The following is a 23722-nucleotide window of genomic DNA, read 5'->3' as shown; positions in this document are numbered from 1 at the left end:
GCATTCGATGTCTTTAAAATGAATAGTATCAGTGTTTCTTTAAATAAAATCGATTACTTGGCAAGAAATGGGATGATCGATTATACCGGAGGATACGTTGTTGGCATTTCACACCAATTTATTTTAAAGAAAAAGATTTGAGGAAATATTTTTCTTCACACGGAATTATTAATTATGTTAATTTTGGCAACGTCGTGAACAGGGAACACGTGCGCGCGCACATGGCCGTAAAACTTTGGCGGGCGGCTCTCACGAACAGTTGACGGCATATCGTCTGCTGCACTCTGCGCGGTAGCCTCGCTGCGACGGTTGCGCTGGGTTTAGTCTGTAAATTAAATATTCTGTCGCTGTTCAAAACATCGTAAACCGTACTAATAATAACAGAAGGCGCAGTAATAGGCTTAGGTTCGTGTTGTCATTATATATCGTGTGAAAATATTTGTAATTATTACGTAAATAATTACTGAAAGACATTTCCAACAGTTTGAAGAAATAACCATCACCTGGTTGAGTGCCGGACCTGTCTGCATTGATCAGTAAGGTAAGGGAAGATTTCAGTTTAATTTCATAACAGTATTTAAAGACGCGGATTATACAGCAGAGCTTACGTAAGTGTCCATGTGTCGAATATCGAATATGTAAATTGTCATTTACGATTTTCCTGACGTGAACGTAGCGATAACAGTTTTACAACAGGTACTCATATGTCACACCCAAATTTATAGGATAACCTCAAACCTTAAAGTAAAATGTTTCTTGTAAAGTACTCATACTATTTGAACTTTACTTATGAGAACGAGAGAGAGAGAGAATGCATTATATATTCTTTCTTGTTGCAAAATATGAAAAACAAGAGCCTTTATCTGGAGTAAATAAATCAGTTCTCTGTGTGATACCAGAATTCTGGAATAACACATAGTGCACTGGCTCCGGCCTCTTATTTGTCTGTGTCATTGCAATAAACACGTGGACATACACTAGGTTTCATTAGACCCCGTGTCTCGGCAAAAGAAACATTTCCATGTCAATCTGATATCGTTTTTACACATGGTTTTACTGAAGTATTGCTGCAGTCCAAGACCATACGATAAATGAACCGCACGACCGCTATGATAGATTTCAAATTGTAAATTATAAATTTGTCGGGCTGACTTAATCATTTGGTTTCACAGAAGCGTGGAATTTTAAAACTGCACTTGTGAAGCTTGGATACTAGACGTGCGCATTTTGTTTGTAATGTAAATGAAAATTGTTAGTATAGGGTCTCGATTAGGACACTACTGCTTCATTCTAAACACTTTCCAATTAATCATTCGTAACCAATTTACAATTGGACACTGCATAGCCTAGCTACTGACAGCATCGCAAAATAAACGTGTTCGTCTGTAGAGGTCTGGAGCATCGCAGGTGTTTAAATCCAAGTTCTTACTGCAATTTACAAGTACTCTACTGTCAAATGGGGTGATTGTGCCAGCATGGGTGAGCACAAAGTAACCGATGCTGGCTCACAGAGTGAGCCCATTTGACGGCAATGGTGGACTGCATCTCTTTCGAATCTCGCCATTTAAATCTCGGTGCTTTATAATGCAGGGGTTCGTAGCCAGTGTTACCCGAGCCTGTTGGAGGCAGCTGAAAAGTACGAGAGTTCGTCTGGGTAGACAGCGACAGGGGAAATATTCAGGAAACACGTTGACCCGCAGCAGAACGGAGAGGGGCGGTGACATAGTTTTGAGCTTGGATTTCCCTCTTCCCCCTGTTTCCCCCTTTCAGTCAATTTATCGAATAACCATCACGTTATTTCAGTGCCTTTGTGTCGTGTTTGTGCTACAGCAAGTATTGTTCGGGTGCGGTAACACAGGTGGAAAGAAAGCGACGTGTCTTGTGGTAGTTGCGTGCTGAAATTCACGCTGAGGTCTGGGTTCTGTTTGCCCGCTCAGCTTGGCTCGTGGTCTGTGAGGGAACTCTCTGCTTTAAGTGCTAATTTCACCACATATCTCCGGAAATTCCGGCATACTTTCCAATAAATGAAAAGGCATTTTTTCACAACAGCTGATAAGAGCTGCGTCAATTTTTTTTTGTAAATATATTTCTGTATAAAACAATTTTATGAAAAACAAGAAAGAAACGCAGCTCTTAAAGCCTTTTTGTGTATCGTGTTTGCAATTTCACTTTCTCATAGAATCTGTGCGGAAAGCATGAAAACAAACATGTATTTAAAGCTCCACCGGGAACACATGTTTTGCAACTGTCTCACTGCATGAGTAGTGATGTCTGCCTGTGGGTGAGCCAGCTTCCTTGTTTTGAGTCTGGCCTCTCGAACTCGACGAATAATAAATGGCGACTGTAACCATTTCAGATTTATGTACTTCAAGCGATATCAGATTGAGACAGAGTTGAAAATGGGGGTGGTTGCCAGTTGACACTGTCTGTATGTAGTTCAGAGCGCCTTTTTACGAAGCTGTTTCCATTGCTTAAAGATATCAAATGCTGCAGTTCCTAACAGAAATAGATGCAGGAACGTTTTCTAAAATTTGCTATGCAAGTTCAGCCTCTATGTACCACACGTACCCCAGTTTCACACTTATTCATTTGTTTAATTCCAGCCAGACATCTATTCAGTTTGAAGAATGGCGTCTTCTGGGACGTGGTGCCGTGTAGATCTTGTGTGCACCGACGTTTCGGAGGAACTTATCACCTCCATCTTCAGGGGAGAAAATCCGTGAGTGAGGAACCAGCGTGAGCAGGTGGCTCCAGACTGCAATCTACCCTGAAGATGTAGGCGATACGTTCCTCCGAAATGTCGATTCACTCAAGATCTACACGGCGCTGCTTCCCAGGAGATGGCATTCTTCATAGTCACCGCCGTGAAAATCTCTTCAATTTGTTACCAGGGTGCTGCAAGGTTCTTTACACACCAAGTAGATTTTCTGCTGATTATGACCCACAGAGGGCTTAAGAACTCACGTGAAGAACAGAAAGGATACAGTTTTACACATCTGGAATCTTATAAATTTAACAGTGCCTTCGGAAATTCTAGAGTTGGTATTTTGAAGTAAGGAATTTGAATTTATTTTTCTCTCTCTCTAGGAATGTACGAATGCTTTTCGAAAGGGGTCCAGATGTGGACATGGAGAATATGTTTGCTATTAAGAGTTAGCAGCTGGTGGTCCGCGGTGATTGGATTACACATGGTTCGCGCATTCACTCACTTTATGAGGACAGGAAAGCAGTTTTAGTTCGACGGAGGAGAGCTTTATATAGGGAGTCAGTGTCAGAAACAAAGGTTGCATGATCAAGCAGTCTGTCAAAGGTAGTAAGTAAGAAGAGTGTAGGTCAGTTAAGAGCCAAGAGTTTGCATCACGACATTGAGCAGTCAAATATTCGTGAAATAATTTTAGAAGCATAACCTGTGCCATCTGCTTCAATATGCGTCTCCTAGTTAGAAATTCAGACCATAACTTATATTTACATTGTTACCAAAATTTTAAATTAAGAATTAGTTGCGTCACTTGTGACCATGGAATGGCGCCTCCTCAGGTTGCGGATGGAGGGAAGCACAAATTCCGGCAGAATTCATTCAAGCAGGAGACGAAATATTACGTTCTAAGATCCACAATCTAATTACTTCTATTTGGCATAAGGAAAAATTGCCTGATCAGTGGAAGGAGTCTATTAATGTACCAGTTCGCAAGAAGGGTTATAAAACTGACTGTAGTAATTGTCGAGGGATATCACTGCTATCAACTTCATTCAAAATTTTATACAATATTCTTATTTCAAGGTTAAGTTCATATATAGATGAAATTATTGTGGATCATCAGTGTGGTTTCGACGTAACAGATCAACTACAGATCAGATCTTTTGTTTTGATCAGGTACTGGGAAAAATGGGAGTACAGTGAGAGAGTACATCAGCTATTCATAGACTTCAAGAAAGCCTACGATTTGGTTAGGAGGAAAGTATTGTACAGTAATCTCCTAGAGTTTTGGGTACCCATGAATCTAATTAGGCGGATTAAAATGTGTTCAAATGAAACATACAATAAAGTTTGTATAGGTAAACATTTGTATGATAAGTTTCTTATCCAGAACAATCTTTATTTCACTGCATTTCAATTTTACTTTAGAATATTCCATTAGGAAGGTCCAGGAAGACCAGGTGGGACAGAAATTAAATGGGACACATCAACTGCTGGTCTATGCCGAAGATATACATCTATTGTGCGATAACATAGATACCATAAAGAAAAACACACAAACTTTAATTGACGCAAGTAAGGAGGTTGGTCTAGAAGTAAACGCAGAGAAAACTAAGTATATTTTGCTGTCTCGTCACCAGAATGCTGGGCAAGATCATGACATAAAGATAGCTAACAGAAGTTTTGAAAATGTGGCACACTTGAGAAATTTGAAACGACTGTAACAAAATCAAAAGTTCAGTCAGGAAGAAATTAAAAGGAGATTGAAATCGAATAATGCTTGCTACCATTCAGTCCAGAACCTTCTGTCTTCTCGTCTGCTGTCCATAAACATAAAAATTAGAATATACAAACTATAATTTTGCCTGTGGTTCTGTATGGGTGTGAAAGTTTGTCCGTGACATTAAGGGAGGAACATAGACTGAGGGTGTTTGAGAACAGGGTGTTGAGGAGAATATTTGGACTGAAGAGAGATGAAGTGACAGGAGGTTTGAGAAAACTGCAGAATGAGGTGCTTTATAACTTGCACTCTTCTACAAGTATAATTAGAATGATCAAGTCAAGGAGGATGAGGTGGGCAGGTCATGTAGCCCGAATGGGAAAGAGGAGGAATTCATGTAGGATATTTCTGGGGAGGGCAGATGGAAAGAGACCACTAGGAAGACCAAACCATAGGTGGGTGGACAATAATAAAATGAATCTTAGAGAGATAGAATGGGATGTTACAGATTTGATTGATCTGGCTCAGGATAGGGACCAGTGGAGGGCTCTTGTGAACACGGTAATGAACCTTCGGGTTCCATGAAATGTTGGGAAATTCTTGGGTAGCTGCAGATTTGGCGGCTCCTCAAAAAGGGCTCAGCTCGAAGAGTGAGTGAATGAGAATAAGAAACAAGCAAATACGTGTAAACCAATCAAAGTCCTGCTTTATGGAGGTGTCACTAGAGCAGCTTGTCATTGAATTATTTGCTCTACCGGACGAGCCACCCCATCGTCGCGTCAGACGAAGGAGCATGCCTGATCAGACGTTATCATCAGAAAATATCTCTTGGCACCCAAATAAGCTCCCTTTCGTATATTCTCCACTCTCAGACTTGGTTTCCCGTATACCCAATACATCATAGAAGGGCGGAGCTTTGAGCTGGTTGCCGACTACAGCTGTTGTGTGATCGGTGACAATGCACAGTATTCATCAGCTTCGTAATATGGTTTGGTCGTATCCTCGTGCTTTTCTGCTGGTTTAGAGCGTCTACCTAGTTCCGGAAAGCTATTTCTGCCCCCGCGTTCAGGTCAAACAGGCCCATGTACAGAGCTTAAGATACGTAAGCCCCTGTAATTTGATCATTTTATTTTAAGTAAAAGTGAACAGGAAAGCAAAATAACTTATGTATTTAGTGTGATCATTTTGAAGTTTGTAAGATGTGAGGTTTGAGGATCTCATGCTGGTCTCTAGGAATACTATTGTTTTCTGCAGAATGACGCCGTGTAGTCTGGTATATCGCTATCAACGTGTGTGAAGAATCTGCTGCCTGCATCCCCTGGGTGGAGGTAACAGGTTCCGCCGAAATTTTGTAGAGTTCCACCAGACTACACGATATCTCGTACTAGAAACATTAGTATTATTTAAATATATTTAGTATCACACAATTTAATTTAATTATTGTATATTGCGTTCGTTCCCAAAGTGTGTCTAATTGTCAATACGATGACATTCATCCTACTTCCATGAATTTCCAGAATGGAAATCCTTTATTGTACTCTCTCTCCGCAATGGGTTGTATAGACACCATAGATTCGTCGTTTCTTACGTTTTGGCTCATTAAGCCATCATCAGGTATTGGAATATTTACTATACCTGTATTTGTCTGGTAGTACTCCTAAATTGGGCAGTGTTTACATATTTGAATACTGGCTTTTTAGTAGTGTGTAATGCTATTATAACGGAGCTATTCGGAAAGTAACCGCCTTTTATTTTAGGCAAACTAATGTAGCAGCGGGGGGAGAGCTGGCGCACGCGAGGTAGCGTCACATGACCCATTGCCTTGTAAAACGTCATATAACTGGTCACTTAGTGGTTGGTCTTGTCTATACAGAGTGAATTATGTGTCGTGCAATTGATAATTCCGCCAGCTACGATATACGCTCTATATTCCACTTTCTTCACGCTAAAACACGAGTGCTGCGGAAATTCATCGTCAGCTACACGCAGTTTACGGCCAAAAATAATGGGCGAAGGAACTGCAAGACAATTGTATAGAATGCTGAAAGATGGGCGAATAAATGTTCACGATGAAGAGCGAAGTGGTCGGCTCTCCATCTGTAGTAAGCGGTGATCTTGTTCAAAGAACTGACAAAAAAAATTTAAGTACGGCGCTTAACAATTTAAGAATTTTCATGTGAATTTCCACAAAATTTAACGCACTCTTCTCTACGAGATTATCACAGGCCAGGCTATCACAAGTTTTGCGCAAGAAGGGTTCCGAATATGCCCACGGGTGTGCATAAAATGCTGAGAAAGGCTTCGGCTCTGAATTTTCAGAGCGATACCATAAAGATGGCGATGAATTTCTCAGTCACATTTTACGAGTAACAGGTGATGAAACCTGGGTTTATTTTGTGAATGCTGAAACCAAAGAGCAGTCAGGGCACTGGATGCACACACATTCACAAATCAAGACGAAAAAGTGTAAACAAATGTTTTCTTCTTGTCAGAAAGCTGATGGCAACTGTTTTCTGTGACAGAAAAGGAGTGTTGATGGTGGAATTCACCCAACCAGGGACCACACTAACGCAAGAAATTTATTGTGAAACCCTAAAAAACTGAGTAGCATGGAATGTTTACATCCTGTGTAATGCTTCTCCATGGCCATGCGCGTCCGCATACAGCTGCTTGCACTAGAATACTGCTGGTGCATTTCAACTGGAAGTTGTTTGACTACCCTCCTGACAGCCCTGATCTCGATCCAAGCGACTACCACCTGTTTATTACCTGCGACCACAGCGCTTCAACAATAATGAGGAGTTGATGGAGGGTGTCAAAACGTGGCTGAGCTCACACGAGGCAGTCTTCTTTGACACAGGCATACAAAAACGTATTCCCCGATACCACAAGTGCCCCAGTACCTGCCGTGGCTACATTGAGAAGTAGCTTAAGCATGTCCGTAACAGATCGTAACTACAAGTAACTATAGCGCTATCGCTAATTCACATACTCCATGCCTTGGGCGGGATTCGAACCCACGATCCCACTGGTTGTGCAGGTAACGAGATTGCATATCATTACCACGCAGCCACTGTGATTTCTCTTGTTTTCTTATAAAAGCGAAATTATCAGTTACAATTATGTTCTTCGAAAAGTATAGTTAACTGAAATTCTGCACACAAATTTTGATGCTGTTTGAAAAAACCAAAATCTTTGCTGGACAAGATGATTTTGTGTCACTACAATGCAACTTTCCACTCAGGACTTTCGGCAAAGCGATTTTTTGGCCAAAATACAGATACCCATTTTAAAATATCCTCTCTGCTCTTTCTATTTGACTCCGTGCGACATTTTTGTGTTCTCGAAACAGAGTCTTCATGAAAGTGTCACATTTGGAATCGCTAAGACTTGCAGAGCAGTATGGCGACAATAATGAACGAACTTTCAGAACAAGATTTCCATCGAATTTTCCAGGCATGACAAAGACTTTGGAATACTTACATGACATCATAGGGTGAGTAATTTGTGGGTGAATACGCTGAGTGTAGATAAGCGACTATATTTTCCTTTGCAGAATTAGTCCGGTTGTTGGGTTGTCAGGTTTCATGCGCTGCTGTGGGCGTAGCTACAGTCTGGTAGAGCACACTGGAACATCTCCACAGAATTAATAGGATTATGCTCTGCTACTGTTACAAAACTAAGCAGTGCAAGTCTGCAATTTCCTTTCTAATGGGCCTATTTAATATTTATTGCTAGGTCTCTGTGTTGCTAGTATGTATCATTCCAATTGGAAAATAAACGTCAAAATTGTGCTTCACACTCCTAATACGTCTGCATTTAATAACAACTAAAAGAGGTAAAGCTATCCCTGTAACAGAGCGTGAAGGCCCATAGGGTTGTGACATTTCGAGGCTTCCACATTTTCCATAGAAAATCGACTCACAGAAGACTGTAAAGTTTTCAGCCTTACGCGCCTACCGCCCTTTACTCCCCAGATTAGATTCCATGTACTTATTTCTGTTAGAGGCTGAGTCGACCCATTCCTTTGCTGGAAGGATTAGGTAAATTGAAAAATCCAGTGACCTTATCGGGAATCAAATCCGCGACCTTCCGCCTTGTAGCATAGTGCCTCAACCAAGTACGCTATCGTTTACCCCCAATAGCAACAAAATCTCTGTCAAATAAGTTCAAATTCAATAACTTCCGTGGTTGATCTAGCGTTAAAACTCTATACGTGTTCTGCAGGTTCTATGCTCGAATATCGTCTGGGGCACAGGCTACCCTGATTCACGCTTTTCGTGGCTTTCCTCAGACCCTATAGGATAATAGTGGGATAGCACTTCAGTCAGGCCATTGTCCCTTCCTCTAATTCTTTACATTTCGTTATTCACCAGTCATTCCTCACAGCGTCAAGTCTGAACCACAAACGAGGCGAAAACGAACCAGGAAAGTGCTGTTACACTGTCGAGCTCTGGCGATGTTTCCACAGATTCGAACTAGCAACCCACCGAACCACTGGGCGATTCCGTGCATTGATGGCAAGTTTTCCCTCCGGTTTGCCTTCGTCTGGGATTACAGGCTTGCTTGCCTTGTATCTGCGTGTGAAAAAGTGCAACCCACTGGTCCGCTCTTTACAACTGCGACATGGTCCTCGCACCTCGTGTGATGTTCTGCATTAGTGTCGGATAACAGTGTTATTTAATGAACTTCCACCAGTTACAGGGACTGTGTATGCATGTGAATAAGGGGAGATATAGCTGGCATGTTTTCCCGAATTGACCACAATCCACACGACACCCATGAAGAGGGCTTGTGCAGCACAGTTCAATGAAAGCCCAGCTGTATAGATCTATATTGCTCTTTCTTGAGTAGGCTATATATATTTATATTAAATTCAGCTTCCTTCTTCACGGACTTTGACAGAATGTTGCTACAGCGCCAGTTTGTTAGTCGTTCGGTTGGAATTCTCTGGTGCTACTCCGACTTAAATTTTAAACGTTCTTTCTTCTGGTTATAACGCTATGTAGTCCGCTGAAAATCAACTGAGTTTCGGAGGAACATGTCGCCTCCATCTTCAAGCTCGAAGAATAAGCCGAGCAAGAGCTCTGCTTGTCACCTGCTTTCACGCTGGTATCCTACTAGGCTTATTTTTCGAGCTTGAAAATGGAGGCGAAATGTTCTTCCGAAACTCAGTTGACTTTCAGCGGACTACACAGCGGTATATCCCAGAAGACAGAATTCTTCATAACCACCGCTATGCTAACCTCAAATTCTCGAATTTCAATTCGTCGCAACTTCACTCCTTCCCCACGGGAAAATGCTGCGTACAGCGTTGTTGCATTTTTAGTGTACGTACTTCCCTTGTTCGAGGAACAAGGATTCTGCTTATTGCATAAACTTTCAGTCTGACGGATCTCTTCTATTGGATCTGTTTAGATTGTGTTTTTAATCCATCATTGAAATGCAGTTTAGCCTCTGTGGTCTAGTGGTCAGAATTCCTGGCTGCAGATTCAGAGGTCCCGGGTTCTATTCCCGGCGCTACCAGATTTTCTGAGAAGTAGTGGGTCCACTCAGGATCGTGAGGATAATTGAGGAGCTATTTTAAGGAAATAGCGTCTCCAGTCTGGAAAACCGAAATTAACGGCCGTGGGGATTCGTTGCGCTGACAATGCGACATCCTCTATCCTCTAAATTTTGACACTAACTCCGCCTACAAGCGGCAGTCGCTCCGGTCGGTATAGTTCGCTTGTGGACTGAAGCCACGGAGTTTATTTTTTGTTTGTTAGTTGGATAACCTTGTGATCATGGGATCAGATATTATTCGAGTCAGGATTTTTTATATCTTGCAGTTGTAGACGTGGCCTACTCTGTGTGTGAATCTTAGTGACGTCACAGGAAAGACGGGGTTTGGAAACAAGCTTTATCCGTGGAAGGTCAGATTAATACCATAACTACTCTTTTTATTCTTAGTGGGGTGAGACTGAGTACGACTTGGTACTACGGCCACTACTGGCCTATTGTACCAGCCCTGGATGGTGATTCTGGAGCAACTGGTGGAATGAAGATTAGCAAGGGAAACAGAAATACTCAGAGGAAACCTACCCCAGCGCCACTTCGTCCACCACAAATCTCATATGACCAGACCCGGGCTTGATCCCGGGCCGCCGCGGTGGGAAGGCAGCGACTAACCGCCTGAGCTGTGGCGCGGTCTATAGCAACTTACTTAATGTGTTTATGCTATTAGAGCGCTGCATCATCCATAGAATCATCCCATTCCTTTTCTGTGTGGCTGTTCCTTGTGGAATTTCCTAACTAATGATCATTTTATCAGTCCCGTGATCATAAACTTTTACCCTATTCCATGTCCAATTTCTCACCTGTTTGGACACTGGCTGCCAGTCTTCTTTTGTCAGGTTGTTAAACGCTCCCCGTAGAGAGTTTTTCTGCCACACACGAATAGTTTTATGATGCATAACAACCCATCACTGCATCCCATGTACAGTGATTAATATTACTGTGCGTAAGGCTGACAAGCTTACCGCCATCTATGAGCCGATTTTCTAGAAGATGTGGGAGCATCAACGTCGTCCGGCCTGTTACAGGCATAGCTTTACTTCTTTTTACGTATTGAATTCCGTAAGGTCTCCTGCATATGAACTAAGCAAGGCACAAGAGACTACTGAAGTCGCGGTGCAAGGGCCGAGAAGGCCTACAGTTCATACATTCATATGAACTATACCAACTCCATTAAGCAGAGCCCTTCTTGAGAAGCTGACAGTCCCTCAGCTGGACAAGTAATTCCCCGTCTTTTACAGACTCTGAAAGTTCATTACCGTGTTCACAAAGGCAAGTCTCTAGTGACTCTCACGAGCCTGGTGAATTCAGTCCACATGCCCACTTTCTTTACCCTTCTTCAACAGCCAGCTCGAGAAGCGAATAGAAACACGTTTAAGTCTTCATGTAAATTGCCTGTTATCATTGTCTGATTTTAACCAGAAGTGGAATATATCAACAAATTTCAGTAAAACTCCCAATATTCAACTTTTAGAAAAATCTGTTCGCCGGTTCTCGAATACCTGAGGCTAAAGGGGCAGACAGACATCACTACGCTAGTGGGCGCATTTCTTCAGATTTTCGGTATGAACGCGCCACACAGAATGTCTACGCGTGTTCCATGCACAGTCTTGCATTAAAGGCTCCAGTGCTGTTAAACTGAAAGCGAAAAATACATTTCGAATGCCCGTCTTGTTATTTTACATTAGTACAAAAGGAATACTTTATAACATATATTGCAACACAACATTGCAAAACCTCGCAATAAATGGCACAAGTTTCGCTATCATATCAAAAATTCGCATGGCTGTAATGTTGGTATTATTAATGATGTAAAATGATTAGGCACAAAGGGAGATGACCTTTACAGCACTGTGACTGTATCAAGTAACTTGAAAATCAGTAAATGGTTCAACAGGAACAGACACGTAATGTACACACGGCATGACGACAATATAAGCACGTTTATCCTTATATGATAAAGGAGGTGAGCTAATCTGCAGTTCCTTTGTGATTTTTTCAACATTCCTCTCTCAGGAACTGCACCATCACCTGAGTTGGCAAGTGGACCTGATACCCGTTAAGGAACAAACACTACTCCATAATTGAAGTAAAGCCATTAACATGCTTTCCATGAAAACATATGGCACTGTAACAACGAGAAACCGCACATATTGAACAGCACATGGCAAGCAGATTATGTCATTGTCCCTGGTATTGTGCATGAATCCGGGAATTACAATGATTTTCCATTTTAAGAGTGTTTTTGAGCAAGATAACGGAGTCGTCGAAAGATGACCTGAAATGAAGTGCTTCCATTTTTGCAAGTAGGCACAGGTCGGTTATCCGAGGACGTGTGACAATTCATTACACTGTAACTGTGCTAGGTATTGTCCATCACGTGAGGTATACTTGATGCCGAGTTCCGAGGACTGGGTTTGCTTCCGTTTAGTCACATCGCATTCCGCAAATGTTCGTAATAATTAGTGAGTCATTACACAATAATTGTGTTCGCAAATCCCATTGTCTGAGGCGTATCCTTCCTTCAGCGTTGCTTCTGCATCCGTTTACATGCGACCGATTTCCTTCAGCACGCCATATTTATAGCGATAATTGCCTACTGTCCGAGATGTAGGCCAGACCTGTCCGTATTTATACAAATGACGTTTAGGAATTTCACTGTAGTCCCAACTTCCGGTGAGGGCACCACACCACCACGGTTAATATTGAAAGGGTTCTGGACTCGATTTCAACACTATCCACTTTTTTTGAAAATAAAAATAAATACAAAATCTACTAGTATATCGACAGTCGGTACACTGAGGACGACAGTAAAGACAACTGCAAGACGTAATGTACGTCAGATACATCTCAGAACACAAAAGCGTACATCCTAAGTTCACATGTGCAGAAGTGATGCACCGAGCAAAGGACAACTCCTCATCTTTACTTGAGATGGAACCCTATTACATGTGGAAGTTATCAGACAGAACTGGAACTCGCCATCATCAGATAAACTACGAAAATAAGAAGTGGAATACAGAAAGTCATCACCAACTTCCACCCAGGCAGGGTTATAGTGTAGGATGAAGCACTGTCACAAAGCAAAATTAAACAGATTGTTAAAACCAGAAGCCACAAAACAAACGAATGAATGTTTAGCTGTAGCAAGCGACCATTGCTTTCATTGATGATATGTACAAACAACAAATTACGCCCTTGTGAAGAGTGTTAAGCCGAGCAACATAAAAGGAATAATCCCTCGACAACCGCTGGGCTTACTTCCCAGAGAAACACCGCGGTACGTATGACCAGAGTCTTATGCGAAACTATGGGTTAGGGGAATCGCGACCGCTGCCAGTGCCCATCACAGCCTAAGAACAAGAAAATATTGGTCGGGAAAACATGAAGTAAATAAACCTCAAATTGATCTAGGTTCAGGAAGGACTATAATATTAAAATTATTCTTATATAAATTAGGATTAGACTGGTTTCAGCTGGCTATTTCAGTCCTGTCCGCAGTCGACGTTGCAGAATCCCCAGACTCTCCATCCCGTGTATACAAATATAAACCTCAAACATATAAATGAAACGGGTAGAATTAGCAAAACCAGATACAAATAGAAAACCGCGATCAACAAAACAAAACCATGGCTGACAACGGTGGCTGTGTTCCGTCGATTCGATCGTGGAAGACATCAACTAAAGCAATTAGGTGTCAGCTCAATCAGTATAGTGACCAGACTACGAACTGGGCTACAGGCGTATCGGAGTTCAATTCCCGGAAAGGACAAGCGATGTTTGTCTTCTCCATACGGTCCAGACCAGCTCTGGGAAACTCTTATACAGTGAATATCTGGAGCTACGTCTTCAGGAATAAAGAGAGTAGCGTGCAGCTGGCCACTCGCCTATGTATACTGTTGATGTCAAGAATGCATGGAGTTGTACCTACATTTCATGGCGCGGTGTTTATTTAAGCAAAGGAGCCTTCATCATGCCTTCCAGGATTGGGTCTCTCCTGAATATACTGAATGTTTTGTGCACAGCGCAACCGTGAAGCGGACTGGTGGTTGACGCCATCTCACTCAAAATTAGTGTGGTGCTTTATATTTCTTGAACTGCCGAAATCTTGCGAAAATTATCCTTCTTTGGTGTAGGGGTTGGTGATATTGCATGGTGAAGTTCACGGAGCCTTCTTACTTCAGTGAGGTTTTATATGCACTTATGCATTATATCATGTAGGCATAGTAACATCTCCGCATTTGTCAGTGAGACAAATGCCAGTTTGACCTTCTCATTCACGGTACTTTGCGGCGCTTTGCTGAGAAAAAACAGATTCTTCAATACCTACACGCCTGGCGTTTGTCCAGAATTTTGTCTTTACGTAATATGTTTTAAATTCTTAAAACGTGACCTTTCTCCTCTTCACTTAAATGTTCAGGTTTGGCCCTTAAATGATTTTGGTATTTTGCAGACTTAGACGGAACCTGTTTACAGAAAAGTTCGGAACCAGTCAGTTTCCGCAGTCTTACATTGTATGTTCCATGGGCGTCTTGAGACAATTTGCCTCTGTTAAGTGGAACGCAGTCCGCCTCACGTGATAGGCGTCAGACCTAATCGTTTTTGTTCTGACGACAGACGCCCCTTTTCCACCCTCTGAGAGATCAATTCTATATTCAACACGCGGGTTTAAACCAACGGCAATTTTGTTTAAAAATTTTATTCTTCCGTGTAAGGTTCAGAAGTGGCCGCGCCATAGCTCAAGCGGTTAGTCGCTGGCTTCCCACCGCGGCGGCCCGGGTTCGATTCCCGTTCTGGTCAAGTGGGATTGTGGAGCAATTGGTGGAATGAAGATTCCCGTGCAAATCTTCATTCCACCAATTGCTCCACAATCACCCTCACCTATCATCTGGGGCTGGTACAATAGGCCAGATGTGGCCGCAGTACAAGGGACTTAGTCCCACCCCACTAGCAATAAAAAAAATAAAGGTTCAGAAGGGAAGGTAGGTAGTTATGAAGAATCTCTAATAGATGAATGCCCTTCCATCACACTTCCAGCTCCTTCCTTTCCGGTGGAATAATGCATTGCTGGTAGCTCTTTCCATTTCGTTAGGGCGACATCAGAAACAAAGCAAGAAGTAAGTTCGTAACACAACATAAACTTGTGTTCCACTACTTAGAGAATGCAAGTTTGTGGAGCATTTTTGTGAAGACGAGTATCATTGAAGAATTAAGTATTTAAGATGTCGAGGGGGTTTCGAATATTGTCACAAATGTATCCAATAAAATTATAATACTTACTTATGCGTTCATAAGGGCCGTGTCATAGCTCAGACGGTTAGTCGCCGGTTTTCCAATGAGGCGGCCCGGGTTTAATCCCAGGTCAGTTTATATGGGATTTATGATGGACTAAATGGTACTGGGGCAGGTATGCTCCGAGTACTTTGGTTTCCCCTGCCAATTCTCATTCCATCAAATGATCCATACTCATCTATCATCCAGGGTTGGTACAATAGGAAATTAGTGGTGGACGTACCAAGTGGACTCAGTCTCATCCCACCTGACAAAAATAAAAAATAAAATACGGTAATAGGCTGCAAGTTATCACTTGATATCAAGATCTGAGGTTTTCACGGCGGTGACTATCAAGAAAGCAGTCTTCTGGGATGTGACGCCGAGTCAATATTGTGTTAACGGACGTTTCGGAGAACGTATCGCCTCCATCTTCAGGGTAGAAGAAAAAAGAAGAAAATCCGCAAGCGTAGAACCAGCGTGAGCAGGTGCATCTGCTAGTTCTTCGCTTGAGGATTTTCTTCTCTTTTATTCTACCCAGAAGACTCCTTTCTTCATTATAAAACACCTTTCTTCTGTTCAGTGTTGTGCCGCGGTGTCGAAATGTTGTTAGTGTACTTCTGGGCAGGTTCAGGTAATAATTAAACAGTGATGAGCAATGTCAAGGTATGTCAGCAAATGTCACACAGACCTACGTGAAGCTGTCGGACCGCGCGAGGTCGAAAGGGGCGACTCCTATCGATGAAGCTTCAGCCAGTAAAAATAATTTAGGTAACTGCGAGACGTCGCGCAGAAAGGCACAAGTACTCACCTCGCCGGAGGAAGTAAGCAGTGACCGCCGTCTAGAGGAGACACTCTCGCTCTTGGCTTCGTTGTCAGATGAGTACTAACTACGGACATTGCGAAGCTGGAAGAAATTCTCTAGCCGTATAATGTTCGAAGATAGACCAAAAACAACTGGAGAATGTGAAATGTTTTAAATATTTGGGTAGCTTGTTAACAGATGATGGAAGGTGTACTTGTGAAATTAAATCCAGGATTGCCATGGCAAAAGCTGCATTTAGCAAGAAGAAGAATCTTTTTACCAGCAAATTGGACTTAAATTTGAGGAAGAAACTAGTGAAATGCTACATTTGGAGCATAGCTCTGTATGGGGCTGAAACATGGACACTTAGGGCAGTAGATCAGAAACATCTGGAAAGTTTCGAAATGTGGTGTTGGAGAAGGATGGAGAAGATCAGTTTGACCGATTATATTAGAAATGAAAAGTGTTAATTAGAGTCAGTGAGCAGAGGAATATCCTACACGAAATAAGAAAACGGAAGGCTAATTGGATTGGTCATGTTTTACGCAGAAACTGCCTTCTGAAAGAAGTTATCGAAGGAAAGATAGAGGGGCGGATAGAAGTGACAAGAAGACGAGGAAGAAGACGTAAGAAGATGCTGGATGACCTTGGGGACAGAAGAGGATACTGTCATTTGAAGGAGAAAGCTCTAGATCGCATTAAGTGGAGGAACTGTTTTGGAAGAGACTGTGGACCTGTCGTCTGACAGATTACTGATGATGATGATGATGATAATGATCGACATTTTTATTTTGGTTGTTAGTGGATAAATGGGAAACTGTAAATCTGAATCGTATAATTAAACTGGCTCCTCATCTCGCGGCCTTGGGCTCAATCCCCGATGGTTTTCTATGATATCTGTGGCGGGCAAAAGTGACATTGGAGCATGTTTTCTCCAAGTATTTTCAGTTTCCCCCCGCTAATCATTCAACTCTTGTTACACACATACATAGCCCCTGAGTTGTGTGATGGCTCTAGCCGGGCAACACCTATCATATCCTCGGCCTTTAGGTTCGGGACTTCATTTTTGTCTCGGCACTGAGTTAGTTAAAAAGTATGGAAGTCAACTGAAGGACGGTGGTTTTAAGAAATATAGAAACAAACTTTTCCGCATTTTTCTTTATTAGTGTTTTTTTTGTTTATATCTTCCCTTCTCTTTTTAAAGTAAAATTATGCCTTCAAATCTGGTTGATTCAGAAGGCAGTTTCCTGATCTCGGATAGTGACAAAATGTCTTTAAGAAGGACTGAATAGAGGTTTAAAGAACTACGATCGGAGTACAACCGACCCATGCATGAATGGAACTGTGGCAGAAGATGAATACTCGTTCTTTCCATTCTATCATGCTTGAGAAACTCACTTCATTTGCAATCTAATTGATTATACGTACTGTACCTTCTAACGTAAACGTAAGCCCTCAGAAGGAAGGATGTGTGCCATTGGTGCGTGATGCGAAACACAGATGGGGCCCCACGTGCGGAAATGCGTCAGCTTATCATCTGCCGATGCTGGAAATAAGGAAATAGTTCCGTACTGTGGAGGGGAGGGGAAAAGAGGGGTCCTACTGTTCGATTCGACACTCAGACTGCATGGGGATGAGAGACATATGGAGTCCAAACCTTCTCCCCTGATCCCTCTCAGTAGACAAAATATAAAAGGTTAGCAACGAGCAACGAATTCCAGCGAAGCAATTGCGTCATTCATATGTTTTCGTTCGTTCCTTTACATAAAGCACATAAGTCAAGGCTGCAGTAAATCTTGTATCTGTGTTGGTCTGTAAACACGTTTATCAAACTTCAATGAAATCTGATCAAGGGGCCTCCACGGAAATTTGAAGGGCCAATTTAATTTTGGCCCTTATCGATCCATGTGATCCATACTTCGAAATTTATCATTACTATCAAAAACAGCCATACAAGCTATCCCTGTAACAGACCAGGGAGGCACATAGGGTTGTGGGACGTCGATGCTCCTACATTTTCTAGACAGTCGGCTCACAGATGGCGGTGACGTTGTCAGCCTTATCAGCCGGCAGCCCTTTACCCCCTTCCTGGCACTTATTTCTGTTAGAGGCTGAGTCGACCCTAGAGCCGTAGTGCGGCTGGAAGGATTAGGCCAATTGAAAGAAAACTAATGGCATCGGGATTCGAACCTGTCGCCTTCCGGCTTTCAGCATAGTGCCTCAACCAACTACATTTATACGTATGTGTGTGTGTGTGTGTGTGTGTATATATATATATATATATATATATATATATATATAGTGTGTAACGGATTTGATCAACACGTTGCCAGGCAACAGCTGTGTAAACACGAATATAGGCAACAGTAAAAGGGAAACGGTTTTCTATGCGGTCCGTGAAGAGCAAATCACGTAGATATAGGAAGGCTGTTGCCAGGCAACGCAGTTGTAAATATCCATCCACAACAATTGGAGACGGTGTTTTCCGTGGGTTCCGTGCAAAGGAATTATTTTAAAAAAACGAACAACGCTACGATTTCAGTTTTGAATATTCGGTACAATATAGCCACGGAAAGTTCGTCGTAGAAGTAGAATAAGAAGTCAACCTGTGAAGGCTTGGTGTGTCATTAGAAGGTTTCATTTATGTGTAATATTTGGAGTGTGTGATTCAGTGAGACTGTTATAGTTCCTGCCTTTTATTTAGTAGTTGTGGTACCAGGATTCGACCAGTGTGTGTGAATCAGCGATAGCTCTGTATTTAAATGTGATTAAGAGGACTTGTAACCAAGGTGTTAAGAAATCCAACCATCCGAACTACGAGTAGAATCCGCCATATTCGTCGCTCGTACCACCCTACACATGACAATATATGTGTTACTTGACTGTGTATGCTAGGTCGTTATGAGTAGTTCTCGCGTGTTTAGATAGGTGGCAGGTCTATTTTCGAAATCGTCATATGGACAGGAGTCTATATAGCTCAGACGGCATAGCGACAGGCTACAGGGTGGAGGGCCAGGGTTCGATTTCTGGCAGTGAAATAGTTTTCATTTCTCTACAGCGTCCAGATCGACTCCGGGGTCCACCCAGCCTCCTATCCAGTGAGTAAAGCGGCAAGGGTAAAAAGCTGACGACTCACCTCCATCTGGTGCCGAGGTCAAGAATGGTGGAGCTGTCCCTCCACTCCCCCATATGTCTTCATGGCATAGTACATGGCGGTTTTTAATGAACTTGTCGTGTTCACGACTCCGCGCTTCACCGCGACCGGCGCACCGCCTGCCCCGGAGCGCACGCGAATTTTTCCGATGACTCAGCATGCCGATAATATTTGGACTGAAGTTCTTACATTTGTTCACAGATCACAGGAGGTGTTGAAAATTCTGTCCTTCGCACCGGTAGAAGAGGTTTTGACTTACGTTCTGAAAATTCTCTGAAGGGATATTTGAAATTTCCCTACGAATAGTACTAATGTACCCAAACGAATAAAGTTAAATGCCGAACAAGAGCGTGAATATTGAAATTGTAATTTACAAAGTAGATTTATTCCAGTGCAGATCCAAATTTCATTACGTTTTCAACGTTAAACCTGGGGACCAAGGTTCCCAAGTCACTGCTTTATTGCACAGTATTTACATTTTCCGAGCTATATTTCACATGAAGCAATCTTACGGGATTGTATAAATTGTGTTTTTAACAGAAATGCCTTCGCGACTAGACTGTACGTTGGATAAATGAAAGGCGGTTCGTGTTTTTTGTGTGTGTATGATAGATGTGAACATGTGCTCGACACACGTACTCACAGGTGCTGCTAACAGCTGTTTGTCACATACCAGCTGTGGTGCACGAGTGGAGGGGGGTAAGTGCCGTGATTTTGAGTACCCGGAAATCATTTAAGCGCGTGTCTTCTCACTGTTTGCTCATGATAACACAGCCATAAGAAAAGCAGTAACAGAAACCGCAAATACCAGAGTTGCTGTGAATAGTGACTGCTAAACGTTGGAGCCTTGGAGCGAACTTTTCCCCCCTGTGCTCACAAACTCGGTGTATGGGTACAGTCGGGTACCAGCATATATGGTTTCATCATTAATTGAAGCAGAGTTTTAAATTTAAATCCTTAAGCATTTAGAAATATCTTCACGTTTGATGCACAGTAGCAATAATATGCACAAATGAAACAAGGGAACATTGCTTCCGTGTATATTCGAATTCATATTTGTCACAGGTAGCACAACGCTGTACGCTGTAACGGTAAACTAAAGATGAATTGATGGGGATTCACGTAAATAATTTTCCTGTGGCGTTGTGATGTTTCCCTCCAGCAGGAAGCGTAAGTATTTGAGGAGCCATTTTAGACCTCTTCTTAAGTGAAACGTGCAAAAGGCTGTATCATAAATGATCAGTCTACTACTACTACTACTACTACTACTACTACTACTACTACTACTACTACTACTACTACTACTACTTAAACCCGGTGTCCGTGTAATTTCAATCGGCACGGTATCCATTCAGCATGCCGTCCTGTATCTGTGTACTTCCCAGTCATGGTCTGCGAATTGTGTAAAAATCGGAAGACACGTATACGGTTCCTGCATTTCTCTTCATCCTTGTTTGAAATGACCGGTTTTACTCTACATGTCCGAGAACATCCGCGAAGTGAAGATCTAGAGGCAAAGGAAAATGAAATGAGCCAGAATTTTCTACCGTGTAAATTTAAGTTCTTGTTTGATTTCTTTGATATTTTGGCAGTCCGGCATAAGCACTGCAGTTGATTTAACTGACAATCCAAAAAACACCGAATTACGGCATTCCTGAAGTTGTCAGAATAATCAGTGGGCGTCTTTCTATATTTCAAAATGGGAACCAATCATTTGGCGGTGTTAAATGCCGCTTTACTGTTTTGCCTGCTTTCTAACAGATTACGCAACCTGCCCACGGGCCCGAAACAACTAAACACTTAAGTATACGACACTAAGATTTTACCTGACCTTTTGTATCGATGTGGAACTAGGTCTGTAATATTTAGGGAACAAGGCAATTTGACGGTACTGAGTACTGAGGGGAATATTTGGACGCAAGGGAGGGGAAACTTCAGGAAGCTGCATAAAGTTACACAGTGATCAGCTTTACAATTTGTGCTCTTCACGAAATACTATTACGCTGATCGAATTAAGGAGGATGAGACTGGCCGGAAATGTAAGGCACATGGGAAAGACGAAGAGGAATGGATCAAGAGGCCATTTGGGAAACCTAAGCTTGGATGTGAGGTTAATACTAAAATTAGGATATGAGGACGTGGACTGGATTCACTTAAGTGAAATCTGAGGTTCTCCTAAAGGTGGATACAACACCGTGACACCGTGTAGTATTGTAGACCAGTATTTCTCAATCGCCGGTCCGCGGCCCGGTACCGGGCCCTCGCCTTATAAAAAAAAAGAATTGACCGGGCCGCGGTCTCACAAAGGTCGAGAACCGCTGATGTAGACCACGGGGCGTCAGATCCAAGGAGACCAGTCTTCATGGATTCAACTGGCTCTGGTAGTATCCAGTATTGTAATTTTGTGAGTATGATATAGAATCTTGGGCCTCATAAATTAAGTCATTTTTGCAATTAGCTGAGCGACTGTAAGTATCTCAGAATTATGTTACGTCATAGTTACCTAGTCCATAAGACCCAGTATACCGACAGGCTTTTTTAGTCACATCAGCGAAACAGAGGCTTCATTGTAGGTCGTGACTGCGAGCTCCATGAAAAATAATACCCAGCGAAATATCTTAAACTCGTGCTGTAAGCGAAAAGACTTCATTGCAAATCACAGAGTAACAAACGCAGTCTTTCAGTCGGTTTCAGTCAATAAGAGTCATTGAATGCCTAGTCCAACTGCAGAGGACTTACAGGTAGTTCACACTTCACATCACCGTGCATCACAGCACCAAATGAAGTGATATAAGACGGTGGAGCACACGTATCTGCTCTCAGAGAGTAACCGTGCTAATGATAATGCAATTTGTACCACAGCAGTTCCAAAACAGACCATTGTTGTGTGATGTTTCTTTGTGTTAAATCAGGTTTGCTGCACAAATACTGTCGGTAAATTGTTTAAAACAAGTACCAAAATAAATACGACCCTGGTGTTTATACACAACCGTCATGAACATATAATCCTAATTAACAGATGCGTGGTAGCATTTCACATTGGAGCCTTGGCGGGAGAACGGCACAAGGCTGCTACTCGAATTGCATTGATGTACTGAGTGGTCATAACGCTGATTTTCAGCAAACACTGAGATACTGTCTACTCCCACTAGGAGAAACTCGAGCTGAAAAGTGCACAAATACAATCTTTATGGAACATTTCTTTATATATATAAAATATACGTTCTTTCATCGTATTGTTTAATTAATTTTTAAGGCTACAAGAACATTTTTATTAAAAAGAAACAGTCTTTTGAGTTAAAATATGTTACGGAATTATACGAGCAACTTTAAAAAAAAAGCCGGGGTGTGAATTTCCCGAAAACAGTTAAATCTTACCCTACAATAACACATAATAACACAGATAACATAATATAAGATTAACACAGAACTCGATTACCTTTGAGGCATGTAATTCGCGTCTATCCGGAAGTAATGCCGGCAGGAGGCTCGATTACTTTGACTGGCATTTCTCATGCTCAGGGTAAATATGTAAAACTACACCTCTTGCTTTTTTCGTATCCCTCCCAAACCCTTCACATCACACTCAGTTTAGCGACATAGCCTCTACTGTTGGTAACAATGTGATTTACGTACAAACGGGCAGCGCGTTAAGCCTGTCCTCATATGTGGGTGTGGCAGTAGGAGCTGATAGTGTTAGGAACATGAGCAGAAGATGGGATCAGTGGAAGGTACGCTTGGGCTGGTATTGCATTTATCCAGCTTTGCCGAAAACTTCCTCTAGATAACAGCATTGATTAGTGTATATTATTATTCCATCAAGTTAAGTATATTGTTTAAAGATACCTGGTTTTCTAGAACTTTTCAAGTTATTGAGGTTAGATGTTTTGACGAAGTTGTTTCCCGATAAAATTCCAACGGGTCTTACGTTAGTCAGGCCAATTAAGTGACCTGGTAAGATCAGAATAACATGATCATGTTATTCTGATCTTACCATATCTTCATTCTTCTTACCATATCTAAATTTTGATCTTCATATGTAAATATATATATATATGAATGAATAAGGACGTAAATTATATGAGATTAGAGGTCCTCACTGGAGTGAATAATAACATTACAGTCTCCTGGAATGTGACGCAGTGTAGTTTGGTACATAGGTACCAACTCTGTATATATGTTACTTCCATCTACAGAGCCCTGGCACTGTAGTCGCAAGGGCTTATCTACTTACCTTTAGTGTTGCAGTATGAGACCAGTTCGAAAGTTAATGACACTGTAGTCGCAAGGGCTTATGTACTTACCTTTAGTGTTGCAGTATGAGACCAGTTCGAAAGTTAAAATTTATAATCATAAAAATAGTGGATTGCCATGTTTCATTCAAGAGATTTACTAATCAGAGTCTTTATATGTCCAAATGACGGCGTATTGAAATATCATTAAATTAATATTCATATTTATGTCACAAAAACGTGCTTATGCTGATTATGCCTATTTGTGTGTCGAGAATATAATATT

General features: G+C 41.9%; 1 protein-coding gene across 1 annotated transcript in view; it reads left to right on the top strand.

Annotated features, from left to right (window-relative positions):
* Positions 1-297: 297 nt before the first annotated feature.
* Positions 298-23722, top strand: part of LOC111870658 (protein CBFA2T1) — a 657082-nt gene continuing 633657 nt past the window's right edge. The window contains exon 1 of the mRNA XM_023863129.2: positions 298-541. The gene's annotated coding sequence lies outside the window, so the exon portion shown is untranslated. The remainder of the gene's footprint in view (positions 542-23722) is intronic.

This window comes from Cryptotermes secundus, unplaced genomic scaffold (assembly GCF_002891405.2).
Source record: "Cryptotermes secundus unplaced genomic scaffold, Csec_1.0 scaffold652, whole genome shotgun sequence".
NCBI classification, from domain to species: Eukaryota; Metazoa; Arthropoda; class Insecta; order Blattodea; family Kalotermitidae; genus Cryptotermes; species Cryptotermes secundus.
This window is presented reverse-complemented; position numbering and strand designations above follow the sequence as displayed.